General features: G+C 50.5%; 1 protein-coding gene across 2 annotated transcripts in view; it reads left to right on the top strand.

Annotated features, from left to right (window-relative positions):
• Positions 1–13,835, top strand: part of RTL6 (retrotransposon Gag like 6) — a 70,482-nt gene that overhangs the window by 45,456 nt on the left and 11,191 nt on the right. The gene's annotated exons all lie outside the window — the stretch shown is intronic.

The raw sequence follows: 13,835 nt of genomic DNA, 5'->3' as shown, positions 1-13,835 counted from the left end.
TTGGGCCGTGCTGAGAATTAAATGGGATAACACGTGGCAGCCTTTTTGAAACAGCTTTTGCCATCCTGCAGGGCTTCCTAACTCCCCAGCTGAGTCCAGCATTGACATTTACATAGAACTGTCTTATCCATAAAATTGCACCTGGTTCCCACAACAGCCCTCTGGGGAGGAATTCCTTTCTCCATTATGCAAATAATGAGATTTCGACTCAGGGTATGAATCATTAGCCAAAGACGTGGCTCCGGCAGGAACAGCCCCCAGGCCTGTCTTACCCCGAGAGGAGATGTCTCATCTCCACGCCAGCCGACAGAGCGGGGGGCAGGGCACACGCGTGCAGAGGAGGGGCAGCAGTGTTCTCTCCTTCAGGGAGGCCAGCTCAGTCTGCAGGGCCACACATCCACACGACTTAGACACCCTCCATGTCCTGGGGAACATGTGAGTCAGAATGCCTGGGAGACGGGAATGCAGGCCAGGGCTCCCTGCGAGTCTGGACGACAGGGCTGTCTGCATGGGCGGTGAAGTAAGGTGATTGCAGTCACTTTGTTCATTCATGTTTTTCATTCATTCAGATGTCCACGGAGCATGACCCCTGTGCCTGGTCCAAAGCTAGGGTCTCAGGAGAGATATCAGACAGGGGCCCGGCACTGGGGCAGCTACCGGAACCTTAGCGCAGATGAGACCTCAGAGCACAGCATCTTCACAAGAAGTCATTAGTCTCAACTCACCTTCCCACTAGTGATGGGGGGCTCACTCTCTTGCAAACCAACCCCTCCCAGGACTAGACGCCTCTGCTGTGAAAACGTTCTTTTCTTTCTTTCTTTCTTTCTTTCTTTCTTTCTTTCTTTCTTTCTTTCTTTCTTTCTTTCTTTCTTTCTTTCTTTCTTTCAAGTTTCATTGTGTTTGTTTTACTGTTACAAACAGTGCTCCTAGAAACATCTGGCATGTGTCTCCTGGTGTACCTGGGCAGGAGATTCTCCAAAAAATGTTGAAGGGAATTAGCTGGGAGTGCTCATCTTCACATTTACTGGAAAATGCCAAATTGTTTTCAAAGGAATTGTGCCAATTTACACAATGACTATTTTACTAATGTCTACAAATTCCATTTGACTCTATTTCAAATCTGCTTGGTTATTTCATTTTATTTTATTCATTTTTTAGAAACAGAGTCTTTCTCCGTTGTCCAGGCCGGAGTATGTGGTGTGATCATGGCTCACTGCAGCCTTGAACTCCTGGGCTCAAGAGATCTTCCCACCTCAGCCTCTCAAGCAGCTGGGACTGCAGGCAAGTGCCACCATGCCCTACTAATTTTGAAATTTTTTATGGAGATGAGGTCTTGACATGTTGCCCAGGCTGGTCTTGAACTCCTAGCCTCAAGTGATGCTCCTGCCTCAGCTTTCCAAAGTGTTGGGATTATAGGCGTGAGCCACCGTGCCCTGTCATTTTTAGAATCTCTTGTTCCCAACTCATATTTCCAATTCTCCTCTTTTTTTGTGTCTTTAATTAAATTAAAGAGGCTTATATTATATTCCTTGTCTGATAATTCCGCTATCTGGAGACTCTGTGGGTCTGATTCAGCTAGGTGAGGTTTGTGCTGGTTCTTACTCATGGTGCCCTGTTTCCTCGTGTGTTTAGTGACTCTCAGCTGTAAGATGCTCCTGTGGTGGAATGTCACCTTAACTGTTCCAGAGGGCATTTGCATTTGTTTGTGAGAAGTCTAGAGAAAACCATTTTCATCTAAATTCTCAGCCTGAGATTCTTGCAGACAGAGCTGGAAGTGTGAATTGGCCCTATGAACTTGTATGAGGGCTGGCTTGTGGTCATAAAGCTTCAGGGGTAATTTTCCCATGCCATTTATGAAAGTCTTGATAATACACCAGGGCACCAACTAGACCCATTTCTTGCCATCCTAGGTTTCCAAGGCTCATTTCAGGTCACCATGGTTAGTTGGTGACTGACACAGAGGCTTTCATGAGCATCTGAACGATGGCAGTACTGCTCACCATTTATTGTATCTGAACCTTAGTGGGTGCTGTGCACATGATACTCACTTATTTGTTAGCACAATAATCCTATGAAGTAGGTATAAGCATTATCCTGTCCATTTTACAGATGAAGAAACTGAGGTTAAAGGGATATCTTTATCCTCCAGGATATCTTGTCCAAGATCCCCCAGCTGGCCGGCCTGTGTACATGGGCGCTCTTGGACTGTCAGCCTACTGCACTGAGCTTTTGTGGGTTTGGTGTTTGTTTCTGTTATTGTTATATTTTTCTGGCACCAGAGACATCAGGGGCTTGAGTCCCCGCTGCGCTATCATTAGCTGCAGTCCCCGGCTCAGACTGCAACAAAGCCCCTTCCTGGCGGAGCAGGCTTGTCCCTCACCGTGGCGACGAGTCATGACTCATGCTACCTGTGCTCTGAATTTAGAGGCAGGGAAAGGTGAGGGAGGAGGAACGCCTCGAGCAAAATGCCATTTCATGTTGGCAGCCAGGCAAGGCAGCCTCTGTCTGCCCAACTGATAGACAGCAGTGGAGTTCTGGGTACAAGCTAAGGACAAAGTTAACATGGGCGGGGGCGGGGGCAATGCCCTCTTCCAGAACAGACAGCTGGGTCCCAGCAATTCATTCTCCCTGGCTCCCTCCACTGCATGCCATTTGCAAGTCCTGGCTGGAGAGATGCTTACTCCAGCCTCTCCTGGGGTCCAAGAGGGGTCACCTGCCTGGCATGCTGCCTGGCACAGAGCAACGTCAGGGGCTAATCAGGGCCGGCAGGTCATTGGCCTAAAATTCTCCTGAGCAGCAGGGCTCCTGAGTGTCTCACCCTGTGCATCTGGAGCCAGTGTGACAAATGGGCCCCTCGGCTGTGCTGCCCTCTGGCCTCAGCCCACACAGCTTGCTGTCCCTCAGCCTCTGTGATTCCCGTGCCTGGGGCTGGGTGATGCTGGGGACACAGAGGAGCCAGCCTCCCGTACTGCCTTGTGGGAGTTCCACAGTCTGTTGGGCTCAGGCACAGACAGAAATAGTGTAGCTGTAGTGTGGGAGCTCCAACTGGGAGATAGCAAGGAGGGCTTCCTGGAGGGGGTGTCAAAGAATGGGTAGTATGAGTAGGAGGAGTAGATTCTCTGTCCATCTGAACCTAGTTAATTGCTGCCTGACCTTCAGATCCTGGCTCAAGCATCACTTCCTCCAGGAAGCCTTTCCTGATCTCACCCCCCTGTAATTCACTATAACAGGTGGAACTGCCCTATCCCTCTCCTTCCAGGCCCCACTAACCTGAGCTCCAGGAGGCAGGGACCACATGAGCCTCAGCCCCTGGACACCCCCTTGGATTCCAGCAGGAGGTAGCCTACCGATTATGGGTGCAGGCTCCATCACTGCCTAACAGCATGGCAAGGAGCTTAGCCTCTCTGGGCATCTCTTTCCTCTCCTATAAGATGGGGTTGCCAGAGGGCCACCTCCTAGGCCTGTTGTGAGACTTCAGGGGTAACAGAGGTTGAGGCCGGGCATAAGGCAAGTGTCTGAAACATGTTAGCAATGTGTATTTACTAGATCAGTGCCTGGCTCACAGCATGGGCTCTGCAGACACGGGTGGGATGCATGCATGGTGTCTCACTCACTCGTTCATTTACGATCTTCCTCCCTCCCTGGTCTGTGGGCGCTGTGAGAGCAGGGCCGGTACATTCTTGGTGCCCAGCACAGCTGGCCTGTCATCAGTGCTGCGGGAGGGACAGGAGGGGTACCTGCAGCGAGGCACAGGCCACGTCCCCTGCATGCCAACTGGGTTAATCCTCCACGGCTCAGGGTCCTGCGGGTGACCAAGGTGGAGCTGGGATTTGAAGCCGAGCCTCTGACTCCCAGGGACAGACGGGTCTGGGTTGTTCTGCTCATCCCAAGCCGGGCCACCGCCTGTACCAGGTTATCCTGCAGTGTTGACGTCAGAAGCCTCTTCATTTGCTTGGGGGCCATTGCATTAGTAGTGAGGATAACATTGCTAAGGTGCACCAAGGGCTGACCATGTGCCCCCAGCCTGGCTTTATTTAAGCCTCCCAGTAATCTGGGGAGGAAAGGTAGGAGAAGGACCGGAATCTTCCATGCAGTGGTCACCCACCGCCCACCAGTCTCCATGAAGATGCCCCACCCCCAGGATCTCACTGGAGGCTCACAAAGCGGTTCGACTATTACTGGAAGCCTGGAAGCACTCACAATACCAGGGTTTGGAAACCGACAGAATCACGCATGTGCATGTGTGTGCATGTGTCTGTGCATGTGTGTGCAGACACCATCAGCCTCCCTTTGCAGGGGTGCAGTACTGGAGGACCCAGAGGGGCCACTCGTGCACGTGGCTGGTGGGGGCCTGAGCTGAGTGTTTCCGTCACTTTCTCCTTCTGGCGACTGTTCCCTGTGTCAGGACAGGAGTCTGGGCTCCAGGCACAACTACGCCCACCTTGTGTCTTATTGGCGACTGGGACTAGTCAGCCTTGGGGTAACTTGACAGGCTCCAGGGTTCCGCTTCCTCGCTATCCTGGCCCCCCAAACAGACTTCAACTCCAGGAGGATTCTGGACTTTTCTGACAGCCCCGGAGACAGCACCTTCCTTCCACAGCCCCAAGAACAGAAAAACAAAACAACAACAAAAAAAATAGTGCAGAGAGCCAGTTTCCCTGGCAGAATTCTAAAGGGGAAATTTCATGGCCATTACCGGGGAAGGAAGTTCCTTCCTCCAGGACTGGCCTGAAGCCCTTTCCCCTGCCCTCCCTGCTCCCCCCACCTCCCCCCACCCAACTCCCTACCTGCCTCTGCCTCCTGCATCTCCTCAGCTACCTCTTTGCTTCCTGCTCGCCCTTCCCCAGGAGTGGGTGACAGTCCTGGCGCCTGCGTCCTCTGGGGCTTGCTGGGCCCACTTTCTCCTTGTGGTCCTGGTCCTGACCCTGCAGCCGTCCAGGCAGAGGAGGCCGCCTCACCCTGTCTGCCATCTAAGGGCCCTCCAGGTGGTCACGTCACTCTGTCACCTGCCTCCAGACCGAGACCACACAGTGCAGGGTCACGTTTCAGTTCTCGTCTCCCAGCGAAATTATCTCAATTTCTTGGAGCCTGCTCCGGAATTGCTTTTCCCTAAACCCTCATTACCGAGAACACAGTCTTAGATGCTACGTGCTTCTCAGGCGTCCTCAGAGAAGCCCCTGAATTACATGCAAGCTGCCCCCAGCAGGTCCCCACGCAGGGCGGCCACTTTGCTGTCAACAGCAGAGCTGGCGAGAGGAGGTGCCTGGTGGCTCGGGGACCAGAACATGCCGTTCTCAGATAAATCAGGTTTTGAAGCTTAACTTTCTAATTCCTCAAGGAAATTGTCAAACCATGTCCAGGGAAATCCCTGTAAATCTTAGAAGTAGCTGCTGGAGGCTAAAAGTCAGAGACACCAAAGGTTATTAGGAAAATTACTCCTCCTGGCATTGGCGGTGTTGGGGAGGTTGCAGTGAGCTGAGATCACACCACTGCACTCTAGTCTGGGCGACAGGGCAAGTCTCCATCTCAAAAAAAAAAAAAAAAAAAAGCAAAAATATCGAGTGACGTCTCTCTGAAACTCCAGTAGCAATTTAGTGGAGGAGTCAAAGAATGCAAGGTGGGCTATTTAAAAAACGATGATGACATTTAAAGATTTACCCCTGGGAATCCAGAGGACCTTGATTCTCTTCATCCAAAGCAAAAAACAGCTAGAAATGGGATGCCGAGGCTACATACAACCACAGCCAGTCCCAGGCACCATGCTTTATGCTCCAATGCTTCCCCAAAAACCTCAGCATCCTCACCACATGCCGATTCTAAGAGAATGTTATCAATTTGAAATTTTAAAATGAATTTATGCAAAGAAAATATTGCTTTTACCAGTTTTTGTTAAAGCACTGTGTGTAATTACATTTGAAATGGAGGCTCCATCATGGAGAAGAAAAATAACCAAACAAACCTTGACCAGGTCTGGTTTAGTCCAACCCAGACAGGAGACCATGGCCTTGGTGGGGACAAGACTCACCTGGGGTCCCTCAGAAGTTAGGACAAGACCTGCCACAGTGTCTCCCATTAGGATGGAGTCTAGATGACCCCATCTTTCTCTGCAGAACATATTATTATACACTCATCTGGGAATTTTCTAGATCTTTCATGAATCTGGTTATATTTTAAGCCCATCCCATTTCTGGGAAAGATGAGTCCTTTATGCTTACTTCCTGCTGAGCTAAGAAATGCATCCTTATTTTCTGTTTCTAATTATCTGAGCGATATTGGGGAAAACCAAACAAAGGTGTTTTTTCTTATTCTCTCACTCAACAATCAACACAGAAGACTTCTATGACCTCAGATGTGTGGGAGATTTTTCCCACACACCAACCAAACGAGTCTGCTCCAGTGGCCACCAGCTGAGTGTCCTCTGCTTTAATTCAATTCCAACACTATCTACCTGGAGATAGTGCGAGATCCCACAGGTTGAGGGCTCAGTCCCACAAGACTGCCCGCCACTTCTGACACCAATCAAACCCCAGGTTGTGACCTGTGTTTCTGACTGACCAGCTATCAACTGGGGTTTCCACCGCTCCCTCTTTGGATTCAACTACTTTGCTAGAGCTGCACACAGAACTCAAGAAAACAACTTACTTATGTACACCCATTTATCATAAAGGATATTACAATGGATACAGATGAACAGCCAGATGAAAGAAACAAATAGGGTGAGGTATGGGAGAATGGGTGCAGAGTTTCTAGGCATGCCACCCTCCAGGAACCTCCTTGTGTTCAGCTATCTGGAAGCCCCCCAAACCCAGTCCTGTTCCTTTTTCATTACACAGGCTTGACTGATCACATCTGGAAGCCTCTTAAACCCAGTCCTGTTAGGTTTTCATTACATAGGCATGACTGATCACATCGTTGGCTGTTGGTGATCAACTCAACCTTTAGTCCCTCTCCCGTGTGGAAGTAGCTTGGGGGAGCACTGAATGTCCCAGCTCTCAGATCTTGCCTTGGTCTTTCTGATGACCTACCCCCATTCTAGGGGCCCCCAACCATCAGTCACTCATTAGCATACTAAAGATGCTCTTAACCACTCTGAAGATTCCAAGAGTTTAGGGGCTATATGTCAGGAAATAGGGATGAAGACCAAATATGTACTTCTCAATATCACAAGGAGACTCCTTCTCACTGCTCTCCCTATCATCCAAGAACCAGATGACAAGGACAGGAAAATAAAGAAAGCTCCACAGCCACAAAAGCAAGGGCATCTCCTGCTTCTGCCTAGTGGGTAGGTTTTAGGTAGAGGGGAGGGGACCCGCCTATTTCCTGAAGTTGTCAGGGGCCAAAAGCATGGCCTCATAGCTAGGCCTGTCATTCCAACCATTCTTAGAAGAGGAACGGAAGAGGCAGGAGGCAGGAGAAGGAGAAGGCCACATTCACAGAAGCAGAGACCGGAGTGATGAGCTTTGAAGATGGAGGAAGGGGCCATGGGCCGAGTGTAGTGGTTTCGTGGGACTCCTGTAATGAAGTGCTGCCAGCTGGGGAACTTAAAACCACAACATTCATTATCTCACCTATCCGAAGCCAGAAGTCCAAAATCAAGGCGTTACAAGGCTATGTCCCTTCTCAAAGCTCTAGGGAGGATCCTTCCCTGCCTCTTCCAGTTTCCAGTGGAAGGCATTCCTTGGATTGTGGCCACATCACTCCGGTTTCTACTCTGCCCTCACGTGGTCTTCCTCCTTCTTGTGTCTCTCTCTAAGTTTCCCTTTTCTTATGAGGTCGCCAGTCTTTGGATTAGAGGCCACCCTATGTCAGCATGACCTCATTTTGACTCGGCCACTTGATTAACTTGCAAAGACCCTATTTCCAAATAATGTCACATTTTCAGGTTCCTGGCTGTTCATAAAATTCACGGGAGGCTACAGCCTGGCGTAGTGGCTCACGCCTGTAATCCTAGCACTTTGGAAGATCGAGGTGGGTGGATCACTTGCGGCTAGGAGTTCCAGACCAGCCTGGCCAACATGGCAAAACCCCATCTCCACTAAAACTACAAAAATTAGCTGGGCGTGGTGGCGGACACCTGTAATCTCAGCTACTTGGGAGGCTGAGGCAGGAGAATTGCTTGGACCCAGGAGGCGGAGGTTGCATGGAGCTGAGATTGTACCATTGCTCTCTAGCCTGGGTGACAGAGTGAGACTCTGTCTCAAAAAAAAAAAAAAAAAAAAAAAAATTCGTGGGAGGCTATTGTTTCACACTCAGCTGCACTAGGCCCCAGCAAATCAGAATGGAGTCACTCGTGCTAAGTGCTACATGGTCAAATGAAACTTTGAAATGCACCTGTTTTCCAAGAAAACAAAAGATTTACTGTAACAAACCAGAAGACACCGGGTTACCTGAGACTGCATAATGAGAAAGTTCCTTCTGCTTCAGCCCTGGATAGTAACTTTGAAACGACCAGTCTGCTTTTCATTCCTTGGCTTTGCTTTCTTCAGCCCTTTTCTGCCTGTAAAGCCCACCCCATCTGCTCAGCTCCGCACAACACCCACTCTGTTTTATAGAATAGGATGTAGCCTGATTCTAGAATTGCAAATAAAAGCCAATTAGATCTTTAAACTGATTCTAGAATTGCAAATAAAAGCCAATTAGATCTTTAAACTACATTTGCTGCGACTCTGTTTTTTTCTTTTTCTTTTTCTTTTTTTTTTTTTTGAGACGGAGTCTCCCTCTGTCACCCAGGCTGGAGTGCAGTGGCCGGATCTCAGCTCACTGCAAGCTCTGCCTCCTGGGTTCACGCCATTCTCCTGCCTCAGCCTCCCGAGTAGCTAGGACTACAGGCGCCCGCCACCTCGCCCAGCTAATTTTTTGTATTTTTAGTAGAGACGGGGTTTCACCGTGTTAGCCAGGATGGCCTCGATCTCCTGACCTCGTGATCCGCCCGTCTCAGCCTCCCAAAGTGCTAGGATTACAGGCTTGAGTGCGTTTTTTTCTTTTTAACAAGGTAGACCTGAATTGGGAAAGGGGCGCTATTCAAACCCAGTACACCAAGGAATGCAGGTGGCCTTAAGGTGAAAAAGGCGACATAAACAGAATACATACGGAAAAAATGAAAGAAAAAAAAAAGGAAAAAAAATAATGAAAGTTGAAAAAGGCAAGGAAATGGATTTTCTCCTGGAGCCTCCAGAAGGAAGCAGTCCTGCTAACAATACCTTGACATTAGCCCGGTGAAACTAATTTTGGACTTTAACCTCCAGAACAGGAAGAGAATACATTCCGGTTACTTTAAGCCACTCAGTTCGTGATAGTATCAGTTTGTGATAAAAAACAGCAGGGGTAGGAAACTGACACCAGGTGTGAAGATTTTTTCTTTTTCTTTTTTTTCTTTCTTTGAGACAGAGTCTCGCTCTGTCGCCAAGCTGGAGTGCAGGGGCGCGATCTCGGCTCACTGCAACCTCCGCCTCCTGGGTTCAAGCAATTCTCCTGCCTCAGCCTCCAGAGTAGCTGGGACTACAGGTGTGCACCACCACGCCTGGCTAATTTTTTGTATTTTTAGTAGAGACGGGGTTTCACCATGTTAGCCAGGATGGTCTCAATCTCCTGACCTCGTGATCCACCCACCCTGGCCTCCTAAAGTGCTGGGATTACAGGCGTGAGCCACTGCGCCCAGCCAAATGTGAGTATTTTAATGCTCCTGAAACCCGTGTTGATTCGTGCTCTGAAAGACAGTGCCCATCTGCACCCTCTCCTGCCACCGTCAGCCTGGTTAGTTTCGCTGCCTGTTTGTGAGCCCTGCCTACCGTCCCCTTAGAAAAAGCTTTTCTCATCCTGGAGGCACAAGTGGCCTCTGGTTGTCATTTTCATTTTCCTGATGAGGAAAGAGGATGCATTTTTGTATTTCTTCTGCTGGTCACACCCTATTTCCCAAACTCAGCTCATGCAACCCCTGGGGCCCAGAACCCTCTCTTTCCCCTTTTACTGCACACAGGGAGTCTGGCTCCTTGTATGGGAAGAGGGCTGTGCAGGCACTGGCTGAGAGCAAGATCGGCCTCTGCTTGGGAAACAAAGTCCCCACCTCCTCCCAACTCTTTACCTGGTGTCAGCTAAGTCGCTTCCTCAGGTTTTTTTTTTTTTTTTTTTTTTGAGATGGAGTCTTGCTCTTTCACCCAGGCTGGAGGGAAGTGGTGCCATCTCAGCTCACCGCAACCTCCGCCCCCCTGGTTCAAGTGACTCTCCTGCCTCAGCCTTCCAAGTAGCCGGGATGACAGGTGCCCTCAAAAATACATATTTTTGTAATTTGTTTGTTTGTTTGTTTAGTAGAGACTAGGTTTTGCCATGTTGGGCAGGCTGGTCTCAAACTCCTGACCTCAGGTGATTCACCTGCCTCAGCCTCCCAAAGTGCTAGAATTACAGGTGTGAGCCACCACGCTGGGGGCTTTTTCTAATGCACATCTGCAGAGGCCACGCCCCCACCCCCAAGCTCCATCACGTGCGGCTTCCCTGCAGCTCCACTGGGGAGAGGAGTGTATTTGTCAGGCTCCCATCTCACCCCGTGGTCCTCTGTGGAAGTTCCATGAGCCCCCAGCGGGACCCACGGTGGGAAGACAGGATCCTGTCCCTCACCGACCCTGCCACTCACCAACCCAACCGCTCCCTCCAACCAGGCTCACACCAGCGTCATGCAGGCTTGAACCCAAGCTTGAAGATTTTTAAATGAGAAAAGTATTTATTCAAATTTCCTACTTGTGAGTATACTGTGGTCTGCACAGATAGAGTCTGCTGAAGAGATTTGAAACCTTGGTTTTCATGTTTTCCCGGTTCTGGGGTGGCAGGATAGAATTCTTAGATATTTCCCTAATTCAACAGGGAGCCTTCTCCCGCAATGAGCAATTCTCCTTCCTGCTCTAGGAGCCAGCAGAAGCTTAGGGGCTCCCGGACCAGCCCCCAGGAGGCCACAGGGACACTGGGCTGACAAGGCCACCTCCTGGGCCACTAGGATGTGGCAGGCAGCCTGGGACCTGGGGCAGGTGGCTCCTCATTTGCTGTGGGTGGCACGGACAGCCAGTTCCGCATGCACCACAGGCCTTTCACTTGCTACGTTTCACCCGAAATTCGAATGGTCCCAGGTAAGGAACTTGGGACCCGACTTTGAACAGTTCGTGAATAAGAAGATGCAGATACTCAGGGTGGTAGAGGACACGTGGTATCAGCAGTCTGGCACAAGTAGGCTGAGGATGGAGAATCCCCGGCCCGGAGAGGATTTTAACCCTCCTGGTGGGCTGGTGGGGGCACATCTGGCTTTCTCCCCCTATGAATGTCGGAGTTGGATACTATCACCAGCCTCTTAGATCAGCCCTTCTGTCCCCCTTATGAGTGTCGGAGTTGGACACTATCACCGGCCTCTTAGATCAGCCCTTCTGTCCCCCTTATGAGTGTTGGAGTTGGACACTATCACCGGCCTCTTAGACCAGCCCTTCTGTCCCCCTTATGCCCTTCTGTGAGGGGCATGGTTCAAGCCGTCTGGCTGTTTTTCACCAGCTGTTTCTCTTTTTCTCATGGACTCAATCAATACATCTTTTTCATGGAGCCGGCCTTCGGGAAGCCAGCAGTCTTCTGAGGAGGACACTTTCGTCCTCCATGGGCAGCGGGACCCTGGCTCAGGGCTCAGGAGTGGAGGCCAGGTGGCTGAAGCTTGGCTGGCTGCAAGGGGCAGGAGAGGGTGTTGCAGAGGCCATTGCGGTCTGAGCAAGCAAGGGCCTGTGAGGCCGGGCAGGGAGTGGGACTCACCCCACCTCCCGCCCCCTACTCCCCGCCAACCCAGTCATGAATGTGTTGGAGAGGGAAGGAGCCATCCAAGATGATGCTGTGACTTCCGCTACAAAAATCAGGTGGGTGTGGTGGCACACCCCTGTAGTCCCAGCTACTTGGGAGGCTGAAGCACGAGAATCACTTGAACCCTGGTGGCAGAGGTTGCAGTGAGCTGAGATCGCACCATTGCTCTCGAGCCTGGGCGACAGCAAGACTCCATCTCAATAATAAAAAACAAAACAAAACAGAATAACGCTATAAACCAAGTGCACATTTATCTTTGTGTGCCTGTTGAGTAATTCACGGAAGAGTCTCTAACAGTGGCCCTTCTCATTTGAAAGGGTATGTGCATTTACCCTCTTGATAGTGCTGGCCCTCCACAAAGCAGAACCCATTTATCCACCATCCGAGTAACACAGACAGTACCAGATCCCCCGACAGTGAACACCATCACTCTAACGGCAGGCACTCTGATGGGTGAGAAGTAATGTGTTTCCTTAATTTACGGTTCTCTGAATGCTGGTGAAGTTGAACATGTTTTCTTTATTTTTTCTCCTTCAATATTTTACCCATTTTTCTACTGTGGTGTTTCTGTTTTTCTTACTGTCTTCTAGCACACGCTCCACTAAAGGAGGCTATTAAGCCTTTGTTATGCATGTGGAAAATGCTTTCTCCTCCTCTGACATATGTCTTTTTGCTTTGTTTTCATTCCTTTGCCATATAGGAGCTTTCCACTTTATGCGGACAATGTTGTCTGCTTCTCTATCATGCAAACTCGAATGGCTCCCTGATGCTCAGATGGTCCTGGGGCTACTGAGCCCCTTGCCCCCTGGGCACCCACAATGACACCCACCACGACACAGGCAGCTGCCTCTCAAGGTCTCACTGCTCGCAGCAAACCACCCAGGGACTGACCTTCGACCGCTGATGTAGAGGGACAAAGGCCCAGCCCCCGGCCTCTGTTTGGGATGCTTCTGCAGGGGTACCCCAGCCCCAGAACTCCTGCAGGACCTGTGGAGGCCAGCTTTTCCCTCCGTTCAATCCCCCTCCTCCTCATTCTCCTGCAGAGGCATGGCGTCAGCTTCCAGGGCCTGCTGTCACAAAATATCACAGACGGGGCAGCATAAACAACAGACTTTCTTCTCTCCCAGTTCTGGAGGCCAAAGTCTGAAATCGAGGTGTCAGCAGGGACTTGCTCCTGCCCGAGGCTCTAGGGGAGGATCCTTCCTGCCTCTTCCAGCTGCTGCTGGCTCCTTGGCTTGTGGGCACATCCCTCCAGTCTCTGTCATTGTCACGTGGGCGTCTGCTCTCTGTCTTCCCCTTTCTGACCCTTATAAGGACACTTAAGAGTCTTACTTCAATTACATCTGCAAAGACCCCTTTTCCCATTCACCAGTTCCAGGGGTTAGAATATGGATAGACTTTTTTTTTTTTTTTTTTTTTTGAGACGGAGTTTCACTCTTGTTGCCCAGGCTGGAGTGCAATGGTGCAATCTCGGCTCACTGCAATTTCCACCTTCCGGGTTCAAGCGATTCTCCTGCCTCAGCCTCCTGAGTAGCTGGGATTGCAGGCATGTGCCACTATGCCCGGCTACTTTTTATATTTTTAGTAGAGACGGGGTTTTGCCACGTTGACCAGGCTGGTCTTGAACTCCTGACCTCAGGCAATCCACCCACCTCGGCCTCCCAAAGTGTTGGGATTACAGGCGTGAGCCACTGCGCCCGGCCTGGATAGATCTTTCTGGGGCTCACCACTCAACCTACAACAGACTCCAAGAGCCCCCTCCTTACCATGGCCTGTTGCTCCAAATTCCCATCTCGGTTCCTGGGGAACCTGACCTGACATGCTGTCCCTCCTCCAAACCTTGGGGATTAAGGGACAGTTGGTGAAGGGGACAGAGCCTACCCCCTGAGAGGAAGGTCCCAGCCCCAGGCCCTCACCTGCCTTGCTGTGTGAACTCAGGCAGGTCCCTCCTCTTTTGGGGCCTCCTAAGTTCCCAGTTCTAGTGGAAGGATTTCTGGATGCCCCTTAGGGCTTTT

Source organism: Macaca nemestrina, chromosome 15, assembly GCF_043159975.1.
Source record: "Macaca nemestrina isolate mMacNem1 chromosome 15, mMacNem.hap1, whole genome shotgun sequence".
NCBI classification, from domain to species: domain Eukaryota; kingdom Metazoa; phylum Chordata; class Mammalia; order Primates; family Cercopithecidae; genus Macaca; species Macaca nemestrina.
The sequence above is the reverse complement of the archived record's forward strand: the minus strand, read 5'-3'. Positions and strand labels throughout refer to the sequence as shown.